Below are 14116 nucleotides of genomic sequence, written 5' to 3'. Positions count from 1 at the left end.
AACATAGATTTTTCCCTCATTCTTTGTGGTATATTCAGAATATATGGAGGGGGGTGATGTCCTTCAATGCCTGCAGAATGGTCATAGATATTTATATTGAATTTCCTAAGGAAGTTTATTTAGATATTTTGCTAGTCTACATCATTTGAAAGCACCCCCAGTTTGATATAATACTATAAAGTATGGACTGTGTTTGCAGACAATGAAAGCATTTGAAATTTATATGGTATTTCTTCTTAAATAAAACCCTCAATAATACCTTCCAAATGCTTTCCTAAATAAAAATACCTATGATTTACCTCATGTTTCCATTTTTAACTCTCAGAGCTAATTTATTGTTTCGGGAATATGTTAATTACATGGTGCACAGATTTGAATTTACAATTCAACAAATGTGCCAGAGCTTGTAACATACCTCAGAATCTCAGAAGCCATGCTGAGCTGAGGCTGTTCCCTTCCTCACCCCCCCCCAACTAGTGCTTACAGGGGCAAGAGAATGAATTTAATGGCATTATACAACATGACACTGTGAATGAAAAAAAATCTTGCTTCTGAGGGAAACGTTTAGCTTGAAATAAGTCTAAAATTAGCAAATGAATATTTCATTATAGACCATTATAGACTTTTTGAAAATATCTTTCTTATAAAATTACATTTAAGAGATTTGTGCCCAAGTATGTAGAAGACTCTAGAGCCTACTGTTTTAAACAAGTTCTATAGCACTATAGTCAAAAGAGCTCAAAGAAAGTAAGAGAGAAGCTTAAAGTTGAAAATTAGCGAACACCTAGATTTTCTGATGTATTATCATCATCTTCATCATCAGGTTGTAAAAAAAAATCGTATGGAGCTTAGATGAATGTGGTCTTACCACTATAAGAGGTGGCCAAATGTAAGACAGCCTATTGGTCGTGTAGAAATCTCTCTAGAAGAGCGCAGGACAAAGAGCAGCAAAGCCGGAGCTGTGGCAGCCTTCTCTGCCCGCGGTGTCTCAGATTCATTCTCAAGGAACTGAGAACCTAATCTTCCAAAATGTCAAAATAAAAGACCATCTTATGCCCCACCTCCCACCCCAGCTCCTCCAACACAAAGGCCCAGCACACCAGTGGTTGTGGGATACAATCCATACAGCCATCTCTCCTACAACAACTACAGGCTGGGCGGGAACCCGGGCACCAAAAGCTGGGTCACAGGATCCTCTGGTACTATGATTCCAAAACCCCCAAAGCCACCAGATAAGCCGCTAATGCCCTGCATGAGGCACAGCAGAAAAGTCTGGGACCAAGTAACAGCTTCCAACCGCGACCTAAAGTTGTGGGAGGTGGACAAGATTATTGGTGGCATCTCGTGAGATCTCACTGATGAGAAACAAGAATATTTAAACAAATACAAAGCAGAAAAATGGAGTACAATGAATATATGAAGGCCTATCACAATTCCCCTGCATACCTTGCCTACATCAATGCAAAAAGCCGAACAGAAGCTGCATTAGAAGAAAGTCGACAGAGACGGTCTCGCACGAAGAAAGGGGAACCTTAAATGAACATTCAGCGTGCTGAAGACACAGATGATTATGACGATGGCTTCTCAATGAAGCATACAGCCACTGCCTGTTTCCACAGTAACCACCGCCTCGTCAGCGAGATCCTCAGTAAGGGCGTGGTGCCAGATGTCCCATCAGTTGTCATAACAGCCAGAACGCAGGTCCTCAATTGACAGGTCCAGTCCTTAACGGTACATAAAGAAAACTAGAAGCTGAGCTTCTTCAAATAGAGGAAGGACACCAGGAAAAGAAGAGGAAGTTCCTGGAAAGCATAGACTCCTTTAATAAGGAGCTGAAAAGGTTGTGTGGTCTGAAGGTAGAAGTGGATATGGAGAAAACTGAGGCTGAAATCGTCCTGGCAGAGGAGCAGGCCTGCAAACAGCAGGAGAGGGAGAAGGAGGCTGTGGGGCAGGCTGAGTTTGCCCAGAGCAAACTCCCTGGGAAGAGCCAGCAAAGCTGAAGAAAAGGACGACGAGAATACTCCAATAGACACAGAGGAGACACGCTTCGAAGAAACAGCAGAGAGTCCACATAACGGTGAAGAAGGCATGTCCACTCCTGAGGACAAGGAGAATGAGCAGGATGGGATGTACAGTGTGGCCCAGGAAGGAACCGGCGAAGCAACACTGGCTCTGAGAGCAACAGCGCCATGGTGCAGGAGCCGCCCACAGACCCCATCCCAGAGGACAAGAAAGAATAGATGTTCCTTTGTTTTATGTGTCCTAAATACTTTTTTAATGAAAAATTGTTTTTTTATTTCAACAAAAGGGGGGGATCTCTCAAGAGACTAGCAAATGTGTAGAAGTGCCCTTTTCTGAAATGATATTTAAATAAGATGAATTACCAGAACATTTAAAGTCAGAAATCAGCCTATTCACTGAGAGAACTATTTTTTATTTCATATTCTTTTTTTCTGTAGATCATGGGGTGTGAACTGTGGGTGTGTGTCTGGGTACTGTCCCTGAGCTCTTCAGCTCAAGGCTACCGCCCTTCCCCTTGAGCCAAGCCCCACTTGGCATTTACTAGAGGTTAATTGGAGATAAGGGTCTCAGGTCCTTTTGTTTCTGGGCTGGCTCTGAACCTTGATCCTCAAATCTGAGCCTCCTGAATAGCTAGGATTACAGGTATGAGCCACGTCCGGGCTGATTGAATATTCTTAAACTTATATCTGTACATGTTTTTTTCTCATTGTCTGATCTGTTTATCATTTATTTCCCTTTGTAATATGTGATATTTATCTCCACCTTTCTATACTAAGGCAATGAGATAAATGGTTTTGACAAAAATAGTGACAAAAGCAGAAAGGGTTTTAAGTTAGTGAGCCTCAGAGGGAGTATCTAAATAATTTAGCAGTATTGCTCAAGAACGGACACTATGAAGTAAACACAAAGGGCCCAAGAGGTACAACTGTGTCTCAAAGTCTGATTTCAGATTCAAAATACCACTATATCTATTAATCTGTCAAAGATCAAATTGGCTAAAATAGAAGCTTAAAATATTCGAAGTCAATTAAACTACAAAAACCTTACTGATAACCCAGTAGGTGATTTATAAAGAACAGCTGTTCTTGAGGAGCTTATATTGTAGTTGCAAAAACAAAAAGTAGTCGGTACCATGGACTAAGTTTGAAGATCAAGGTCAGCCCATTGCACTCCAGAGGCCCAGAGGAGGAATATGTAACCCACCTGGGACATGACAAGGAAAGATTCGTTAAGAACATGACAGATGAAACTTGTGCAGTGGATATTAAATGAAGAGTTAGACTTATCCAAGACACTGAACATAAGGAGTGGGAGACAGAGCAGATGGAAAATGTCTTCCCAGAGTTCACAAACAGAATGACATGGGCATAGAAATACACTTGGGTCAGTGTAACTGGAGTAAAGAAGGGAGAGAATGAACAGACAAACAGGGGCCAGATAATGAAGGTCCTGGAGGCCAGACTATGGGATTTAGAATATTTACACTGGGGTTTTCCAACATGTACTATGTGTGCCAAGACACAGGATAAACACTGTATATCTTTCTGAGGTATCAATTTTAACATGTGGTATATAATTTGAAACACTTTCCATATTAAGTCATACTCTCATTTTGGAACATTATTTTATGTGGAAAGAAACATATCTTAGAATTCAAAATGACTACTGAAAAAAATTAAAATAAAACACAAATATCCAATAATTTTCCATCTTGTAGGCCATGATCCCCATCCTCCACCATTTTTAGTGAAATTTTGTGCATGTTTCTGCCTTTGTTCATAGAACTCTAGGAAAACAAAGGTCTGAAATATGGAACTACTGAAGGAATCTAAGTGAGCAATGACAAGGTGACATTTGTAGTTGATATGGCCACGGCAATTGTGTAAGGGATGAACATGTAGAGGAAAGTAGTACAGGAAACTACACTTGATGCACTCTTCGGTTAAAATAGGGCTATAGCTGGTAATGAGGAATGCACAGAAATAAAGATTGGTAGCTGGGCACTGGTGGCTCATGCTTGTAATCCTAGCTACTCAGGAAGCTGAGATCCGAGGATCACAGTTCAAACCCAGCCCAGGCAAAGAAGTCTTTGAGACTGTTCTCTGCAATTAACAACCAGAAAACCAGAAGTGGCACTCTGGGTCATGGGGTAGAGCACTAGCCTTGAGCTGAAGAGCTCAGGGACAGCACCCAGGCCTAGAGTTCAAGCCCCATGACCAATCAAAAGAAAGAAAGAAAGAGAGAAAGAAAGAAAGAAAAAGAAAGGAAGAAAGAAGAAAGAAAGAAAGATTTGGTAAGTAAATTAGGCCAAATTCAGTGATCAAATGTAGCACATAAAGAAATTGGGTAGGGCCGAGAGTTTGGCCTAGTGGTTAAAGTGCTTGCCTAGCATGCAGGAAGACCCGGGTTCGATTCCTCGGTACCACATACATAGAAAAAAGCCGGAAGTGGTGCTGAGGCTCAAGTGGTAGAGCTCTAGCCTTGAGAAAGTCCAAGGACAGTGCTCAGGCCCTGAGCTCAAGTCCAGGACTAGCAAAAAAAAAAAAAAGAAATTGGGTAAATGGACAAAATGCTTCATTTTCTCCATTGAATACCTGGAGTATCTGGCTTTAACTAAAAGATATTTACTTCAAATTGGATATTGTTGTATGTGGGATGTCTGCTATGAACATTCAGTCAAATCTTAACCTCGGGCCAGGTACCAGTGGCTCAGACTTATAATATTAGATGCACAGGAGACTGAGATCTGAGGATCCTGGTTCAAAGCCAGCTTGGACAGGAAAGTCTGTGAGTCTCTAGTGTCCAACTAACCACCAAAAAATGGAAGTGGTGCTGTATCTTAAAGTAGTCAAGCACTAGCCTTGAGAAAAAGAGCTCAGGGTCAGTGCCTAGGCCCTGAGTTCAAGCCCCACGATTAACAACAACTAAAACATAATTTAAGCTGGCCCAAATGGATTACAAGATGGGGAAACACTGATCCCCTTATCTTTCAGCTGGTCAGTTAAAATGCTTCATCTACTAATCCTGAAGTGTCCTGTCATTGTTTCTATTTTCTTTTTATTCCAAACCATAAAAAAATAAGAGGGAAACTCCAGTTTAAGTGATGGCACCCCGCTGGCTCCCGAATATATGTGAGGAACACAAATTAACATGGATAAAGGTAAAGAACATTGAGTATCATTCACTCACAGGTGATAGTTAAACCCACAGAAATTGATAAAGCAAAGAATAGCACAAGATATTTCTAAATAATTGGCTCCAGATATGAATGAGTAAACAGGGCATTTCTGTTGTACAAATGGATTTGTTATAATAAAATAGTAATAGTTAACATTCTGAAATATTTGTTATGAGACAAATACTGTTTTAAATGCTTCACATTTATTAAATTTCATCCTAAAATAATGTCCCCATCCCCAAAAAATAGTGGGCACTATTATTATTTCTACTTTATAGAACCAAGCACGGAAATAAAGAGGTAAGTTTGCTCTCCTGAAGGTCTAGAACTAGTAACTGGAAGAACCAGAGACTAATACAATTAACCAGTCCAATAATGTAGTTCATTCTATTTATTCTATATCTGTGCTCATAAAGCAAACTTCTAATGACGTCTTGATTTTCCTGCTAGGAGAGAACAGGTTGATCTGAGGATGGAGGATTTCATGTTATCTGTCTATAACAATGAACCAATGTCATAGTTTAGATAATAATCTTTGGTGAAGTTGATAGGAGTTAGTCTGCTGTTTGGAGACTCAACAACTTTAGAAGTCAAATTGAACATTGACTTTGAAAGGCTGACTGAGATCCTAGACTGTGATCCTGTCTGTATTGATGCTACGCAAATTGGTCTCTAGACAGCTTTTTCTTATAAGGCCTGACATCATTTACTGAACAGGAGTGCCTATTTGTATATGGGAAAATATTGAATAAAGTGATTCTGTTCACAGAGATATACACAATATAAGCGGGAGGGGGCTGATATGCTGTTTTAGTAAATATGACTAAGGGGCACAGGTTTATACTGGAAATACTACAGTTAGAGCCAACTGTAGGTGTTAACAAGGAACAAACCCAGTGTTTGCACAGTTTGCATTTGGTTTTTTACATGTGTCAACCAGCTCCCAATCAAATTTGGAAAGCCCAGAAACCAAGGTTAAAGAAAGGTAAACCACAAAGGGATTACAAGTCAGAAACAATGCTCTTGTTGATAGCAAAGGAGAGCCGCTGAGAGTGTTTTTCTTTTCATCAGTGAATGTAAAATATAGTTTTCTTTACTATTGCTACAAAACTATTAGTATATCTACTACAGTTAATTAAATAAGGTTGTGCCAATGACTCACATCTGTAATCCTAGCTACTCAGAGACTGAGATCTGAGGACTATGGTTCAAAGCCACCCATATCAAGAAAGCCCATGAGACTCTTATCTCTAACAGAAATGCTGGAAATTACCTGTGGTTCAAGTGATGGAGCAGAAGCCTTGAGCACAAAAGCTCAGGGACAGTGCCCCGTCACTCAGTTCAAGCCCCAGAGGGAGGGCGAGAGAGCGAGAGAACCAAGTAATTACCAGCGTTAAAGGTCTGAAAGTGATAAGAAACCTAAAGAAATGTTAGATGGGTCTTGTATCTTACACATGCATCTTGATTGCTGGACAACACTTCAATTTCCTTATCCTCAAAATTTGGATAGTGGTAGTTCAGAGTCTAGAGATTAAATAAAATAATTCACACACATATGTAAAATAAAAGGTTGATATTGGCACAAGTCTGTCCATATTTATATGTTATGAACTTTCCATTAAAACATAAGCACATGCAGTATTGATTTCTTCAGGGGATATTTAGATTCAGTATACTATTTCCTTTAAAAAAAAATGCTGCGTAGCTACTGCCTGGTCAATCTCACATGAATCATCTATGTGGCTTTTTATTAGTGCCTGGTGTTTCCATATAGATCTTAGTCAATGGAATGATCTAGCCTGAAAACTACTCCTAAGTAATCAAAAGTTGCAGATTTTTTTTCCCTACCCCACTTTTCAATTCCCTTTGAATCCAGACCTGCCTTACACTGCCATCTCCTGGAGATATCAGATCTTAAACAACTTCTCATTTATTCATGATATTTTGTTTCCTATCAGAAATGAGTGTCTAGATGGGTATTTTGCTTTCTCTAGCCTTTAAGATTCACTCTGAATAGTCAATTAGCACACGGATTTTCTAGAACACAACATGACTTCATCCTTGTGCAATGATGGGACCAACAGAGATATTGAGAAGAAATGGACCCTTCAGCTTTTTTTTCTTGTGTCAAAATTTCATGTAGCTACAAGTCTGGGTGTAGTGCATATAATTTTATGCATTGTTAGATCTAATGTAGCTAAACTTTTCTCGTTAACTCTTTGAGAAGATCATATGGAAAACTCTAGTGAAAATTAGGCATTTTTCGACTTGGTTTCATTTGACAGCCCCCTACTATTGCAGTGATGTAGAAGATCCACATTGGAAGCCAAAACATGAGGATTTGGGGTATTATATTTATATTTTATTATTGTTATGCTATATTTCTGTTCCTAGTCTACTGTTTCCACATATATAAAATAAGAAAGTAAAATTAGAAAGTGTATAAGTTCATTTCAGACTCTCACATTTCTGTGGTCATATAAAAGGTCAAGATGACATTGTAATTTATCATATGCAGTGGAACTATACTGATTTATTGAAAATTGTTCCTGGATCTTATTAAACCAGAGAAAGCAGCACGTACAGTTTTTTTCTATAACTAATATTTAAAGGAAGGATTTTGATGATAGTGTGTGCTTGTATGAAATTGATTATGACGATGACATATGTAAAATACAACTTTCTGATTCTCTTTGGATATTATTACTCTTTTTTGCATTCTATCATCAAAAGCTCAGCAATTCCACATCAACACAATCAGTTTTACACATTAGTAACTAATTTTGGAGTCACAAATCTAAGGGTTCTATGGATTAAAGCCCTGTCAGATACTGGGAATACATGCTTGCTAACAGAGGCTAAAGCCTTTATCAGGAATTAAAGGCAATTTGAAGGAGTTGGGACAATTAGACTATGAGGTCAAAGAGCCAGCAGGAATACCAGTGAGGTCTAATGTACTTAAACATGGAAGAGGGAAAAGTGAACACAATTAGCTAAGGCATAGATTAGAACAGTCCAGATAATTATCATTTCATGAAACCCGAACAAAACGTTAAGGACAGAAAAGATATCGTCATCATCATCATCACCATTATTTTACTGAGCATTTAAATTCAGGGCCTCACATTTTCTAGGCTGGCAATACCACTGAGCCAAGACTCCAGCCCTATTTTTGCCAGTTATTTTTATTTTATTTTATTTTTGCCAGTCCTGGGGCTTGAACTCAGGGCCTGAGCACTGTCCTTGGACTTTCTCAGGCCTGGAGCTCTATCACTTGAGCCATAGCACCACTTCCAGCTTTTTTCTATGTATGTGGTACCGAGGAATCGAACCCAGGTCTTCGTGCATGCTAGGCAAGCACTCTACCACTAGGCCAAACTCTCGGCCCACCAGTTATTTTTAGAAGAAAATTTCACTTTTTTTCCAAATGCATGCCTGACCCATGATTCACCTACTTTTAGGCTTCTCATCACCACTGAGATCAAAATTGTGCCCCAGGGTCCTACTTCACATAGAACGGGTCACATTAGCCTTTCGTCCCATACTGGCCTCAAACCATGTCTTTTCATTCTCAGACTACCAAGCAGAATTACAGGTGTGAGCCACCAGCACACAGACGACTTCCATTTTGAAAGTCATTGTGCTTGCCAATGTCATCCAACCCCACGGATGTAATAAGGGCAAGAGAGAAATGAATATTTTCATAGTTTGAGATTCAGAGCCACCAGAGGGCAGCACTGACAAGCCATATATTGGATATCAAAGGACTGTTGTTTCTAAGCCAACCAGCTTTGAAAATTGAGTGCACACCACAAGGCAACTATTGTAATTGGACATTGCTCTCTATTTATTGCACTGATGTTAATGCATAGGGACTTTCGATGGCTTTCTGCATTTTTGGACTTGCAGTTATAGTATTCCAGTCTCCACTTCCATCATAACATCATAGCTCCATTTGTGTCTTTCTCTCTGCCATGTTTTATAAGGACAGTAGTCATGTTGTATTAAGGTCTTACCCCAGTGCAGCATGTCCTCAATCTTAAATAATTGCGTATACAACTACCCTATTTTAATTTTAAATATTATTTTATTGATCATGGATGAACTTGGGGCCTGGTCAGTGACCCTAGACACTTTTGCTCCAGGCTACACTCTACCAGACTCTGAGCCACAGCACCACTTCCTGTTATCTGGTGGTTAATTGGAGATACAGAGTCTCATGGACTTTCGTGCCCAGGCTGGCTTTGAACCGCACGATCTTCAGATTTCAGCCTCCTGAGTAGCTAGGATTACAAACATCACCCACCAAGTGGCCAGCTGCCCTATTTTTTTTGCTAGTCCTGGGCTTGAGCTCAGAGCCTAACCAATGTCCTTGGACTTTCTCAAGGCTAGAGCTCTACGACTTGAGCCTCAACACCACTTCCGGCTTTTTTCTATGTACGTGGTACCGAGGAATTGAACCTGGGTCTTCGTGCTTGCTAGGCAAGCACTCTACCACGAGGCCAAACTCCCGGCCCCTAGCTGCCCTATTTTTAAATAAAGCATTCTCTAAGGTATCAGAAGCTAAGATTTCAAGATTTTTTTGGAAGTGGGCCCTATGTACCCATAACAACCTATAGCAAAGAAGATCTCCAGTAGGAGATAATTAGCAGCAGTAGATAGGCTTGTTTATCTTCCAGTCTCTCCGTACTCTTGAGATTTATTCTGGGTCCAGTTGCATGCCTTCTTTACTGACTGGCACGTGTTATCACCTTTCTTTGCCCCACTATACATATGTACACACACAAGTGTACTGGTATAGATCATTCATTTAACATGGAAAAATCTTAATCCAAAGTGTATCTACTTCTTCCTCTACACTGGTATCTAGCCTACCCATCTCATCACTTTTAATTATCAGAATCACTGCCACTGATATGTGACTACAACCTCTAATGTGTATTCCAGTTTTAGAGCAGTCTACTCAAATTCCTAAAGTCTTATGCCACGTGAATTCCACTGACCACCCAGAGACCTATACTCAAACAGAATGATGAGCTGATATTTGAGAAATATGATGGCTAAGATTTGCCTGCAAATTCCTACCCAGATCCCCTCCTACTATGATAACCAGTGCTTTCACTCCTGCTACCTCCTCCGTTTTCCTGATAACACTTATGCCTGAGCTTCTTGGCAGTACTTAGGAAAGACATAACTGTTTAGCAATTTAGAAGAAATTCTGATATCATTAGTAGGTTGCTGTATGGATTTCATAAAGTAACAGATGCAAAACACCTACTTACTCATGTGGTAGATATTCAACAAATGGTAATATTTATGATATTAATGCTTCTCTACTTTTATATAAATTGCTCAGCTAGTATACTGCCCTAAATTCAAACCCCAATACCACCAAATAAGATAAAAATAAATATATTAAATATATCTAGTAAATGCTGTAGAGAAATTTAGTGAAGGAAATATATGGATCAATGGATGATAACAAGAAAAAGGGACCAGGAAGACCATTATGACATTGTGACATTTTTGGTTGTTATTTGTCGGCCATGGGGATTGAACTCAGGGCCTGGACACTGTCCCTGAGCACTTCAGCACAAGGCTGGCACTCTACTATTTGAATCACAACACCACTTCTGGTTTTCTGATGTTTAAGTGGAGATAAGAATCTCATGGACTTTCCTGCCTGAACTGGCTTTGATCCCAGCCTCTTGAACTGCTAGGGTTACAGGTGTGAGCCAACAGTGCCTGGCAATATGACATTCCCAATTTCAGATAGACACTATTCTTTGGAATTCAGGAGTAATGATTTCAACTTGCTCATCCTTTTCCTCCTACTCCAACATGCAGTCAGAATTCCCAGGTGTATGCTGCTGAGTGCTAGTGGGTCACGCCTGTAATCCTAGCTACCCAGGAGGCTGAGATCTGAGGATCAAAGTTCAAAGTTAGCCCGGGCACAAAAGTCCATGAGCTGAAGAGCTCAGGGACAGGGCTCAGGCCCAAAGTACAAGGCCCAGGGCCGACCCCCATCCATCCTCACCCTCAAAAAGAATTCCTAGGCCTTATTCCCTAACAGTTCTGTCCCAATATTCCAGCTCCTCTACTTAATAAGATAAGAATTAGTGCTGGAGGAGACCATTATGCAAAATAATTTCTTTCTCCCTTTATGATTGTGTTTCTCCATTTTAACAACCCTAATATACACACTGGGTAGCTTCAACAAGAGAACTCTCTCACATTTGTGGCAGCTACAAACCCAGTTTGTGTCTGATTAGTTCTACAAATAGCTTCAATTTAACATTTCCATTTGCCTGTAGTGTATATCTTGATCATTCAGCCTTCTCATCACCCTCCTCTGCATGTTTTACTACATTCCAATTGTCTCCTCAAGTTTCATATTTCAGTTTTCCTTATAAACATTGAGTATGATGACTGCTCACTTGCAATTCCTCTTTTGATTTGTGTGCCCCCTTATTTTTTTTGTCATCATGCTCCTTGATCAAGATGTGTTTCAGCTTCCATTCATTGGCTGAACTGTTACTCAACAGATTAAGTGGTTCCATCATGAACATATGTGTTGGGGTCCTTCGTCCCCCGTCCCTCTCGACTAGGAGGAGGGATGGGGAAAAACACGCTCCGACCAGGACGAGCCACGAGAGGAGAGGGCCCACTGTCCTCCCACACTCAGCCTTCTTTCCCCGGAGCATGAACAGAGACGCCACACAGCTTCATCAAGGCAGGAAAATCTCTCACTCTAAAAAAAAAACCCAAAAACCCTCCTCCTGAGGAAGTCCCTCTAGCTAATATACCCTCACTCTAGGTCCCAGCAGAAAGTGATAAACAACACATTTGTAACCAATGGTAATCAAGTCTTGCACCCTGTCTCTTGTGCCTTGCCTTGTCTCAGCAGAAAATTAGACATGGCATTACTTGGTCCCCAACAGCTTCCCCGTTTTTATTTTAGAAAAAGGATAAAACCTAGGATATGTGGGGCTACCATCATATCAGATCGACTGTGCCTGTCTTAGGTGTCTCCAAGCTCGCTAGTCTTCTTACCTGTCATGGGATCACCAAGTCCTTTTTACTTGGCTCCTGTCTTAGGTAGATAGGCTACCAGCTGTCCATTTAAGCAAATCAGACCTGAGGGGATGCACCTATTTCCATGGGAGCAGATGCCTGTCCCATTAGCATTCACTTTCTGTGTTGATTTTGTAGGCAAGCAATAGACATATTACAATTATAGCACATAAAAATCCACTAGCACAACAATGTTCATTGCAGCATTATTCACCATAGCAAAGATATGGAACCAACCTAGATGCCCCTCAGTTAATGAGTGGATCAACAAGTTGTGGTATTTGTACACAATGGAATTCTATGCTGCTGTCAGAAAAAACGACATCGACCCATTTGTTAGGAAATGGAAAGACTTAGAAAAAATCATATTAAGTGAAGTAAGCCAGACTCAAAAGAACTTAGGCTCAATGGTTTCCCTCATTTGTCATAATCAGTAGAAACCTTGGGCTCTCCTAGTAGAGATTTGCAATAGAGCAAAACCTTGATACATAAGGCCATATAGTAGGAAGATAATTGAAAGGACCTCCAGGATATTGAAACAAAAGCCATATAACGAATGACTGTTGTCCTTAATGTACTATGTTATCTCTCATCTCCTTTGCTGTCCCTTGGGCATCTCATATTGTTATAGTATCTCACTTTGTCATCTGATATATTGAATTTATTTGTATTTGGTTATTTGAAATTTGATAGGGAGGGGGGGAAAACCAAGATGGGGGGTGGGGGGTGGGGGGGAGGGTAATGGGTACCAAGACATGTGAAAGGGTATCAATGCATGTGAATTAATGCACCTCCTATCTGGCAAATATCATGTAACCCTTTTATTAATTACAATAAAAATATAAAAAAATAAATAAATCCAAACTGATCAATCCTGCCCATCTTTGATCAAGTCCCAAAATAGTCTCAAGCAAAGATAACCAATATTAACATGTGTCATTTGTGCACATAACAATTCCAGTCCTCATATGCTGATTAATGGCTTATTCAAAGCATTCTCTGTAGGAACCACAGTGGCAAGGGCAATACTCGTGGCAGTAATGGCAGCTACAGATGTGGCAATGGCCACAACCACGGCCAGGAAAATACCAGTCTCCTCTACTGATAAGCGGGAAAGCATTCTCCTCTGCCTGTACAGGCACTGGTATATACTGAGGGGCTCTGACTACAACAGCCAGAGAAAACAGGGAGACATTCCAACATTAACTAAGAAAACAACATTGCAGGTAGTTGCTTGCCTTTCTCTTCTTTAAACTACTGTCCTATCTCACCTTCCAAAAATGACTCTGGTTCCTTCATTTTAAGGGGGTTATGGGCGAAGATTCATCTTCTGTAACTTCTTCAAGCTGACTTAGGGGTGTTGTCTCTTCACTTAGCTAGGGACCATAAAAAGCTTTACTATGTGTGGTGGCTCACTATTTTGCAATTCTGTGCCCGAGCACAGGCTTTCTAAATCACTACCACTTAATTCTTTCTCTTAAGTATTTTTCCAAGCGACTCTGCACTTCTTTTCACCTGTTCTTAAACTGTTTACTCCCATATAAGTTGCCTCATAGTTTAGACTTAGATTTACCCAATTGCTTTTTTCAAGTATGAATTTATCTATTGAACATGTTCACACACACCTATTCACACACACATTCATACTCGCACAAAATTAATATCGGTTGTTCAGGTCTGAACCCATTTGGTTCTATTCTAAAATATTGGTCATTCCGGTCTGATCCCATTCGGTTCTAAAATTGCCTCGCCCTTATACTGCTCTGGCCAGAGACTCCCGTGAGGTTCCTCCCTACTGTGCTGAGGTGACCTGCGCTTCGGAGGTGATCTGGGAATAATCTG

The 14116-nt window shown here is 40.2% G+C and overlaps 1 pseudogene; it reads left to right on the top strand.

Annotated features, from left to right (window-relative positions):
* LOC150041115 (SWI/SNF-related matrix-associated actin-dependent regulator of chromatin subfamily E member 1 pseudogene) overlaps positions 1 to 2240 on the top strand; it is a 30476-nt pseudogene extending 28236 nt beyond the window's left edge.
* The last annotated feature ends 11876 nt before the right edge of the window (positions 2241 to 14116 follow it).

The sequence above is a fragment of the Megascapheus bottae genome, chromosome X (assembly GCF_031878675.1).
Source record: "Megascapheus bottae isolate mThoBot1 chromosome X, mThoBot2.hap1, whole genome shotgun sequence".
Lineage (NCBI taxonomy): Eukaryota > Metazoa > Chordata > Mammalia > Rodentia > Geomyidae > Megascapheus > Megascapheus bottae.
This window is presented reverse-complemented; position numbering and strand designations above follow the sequence as displayed.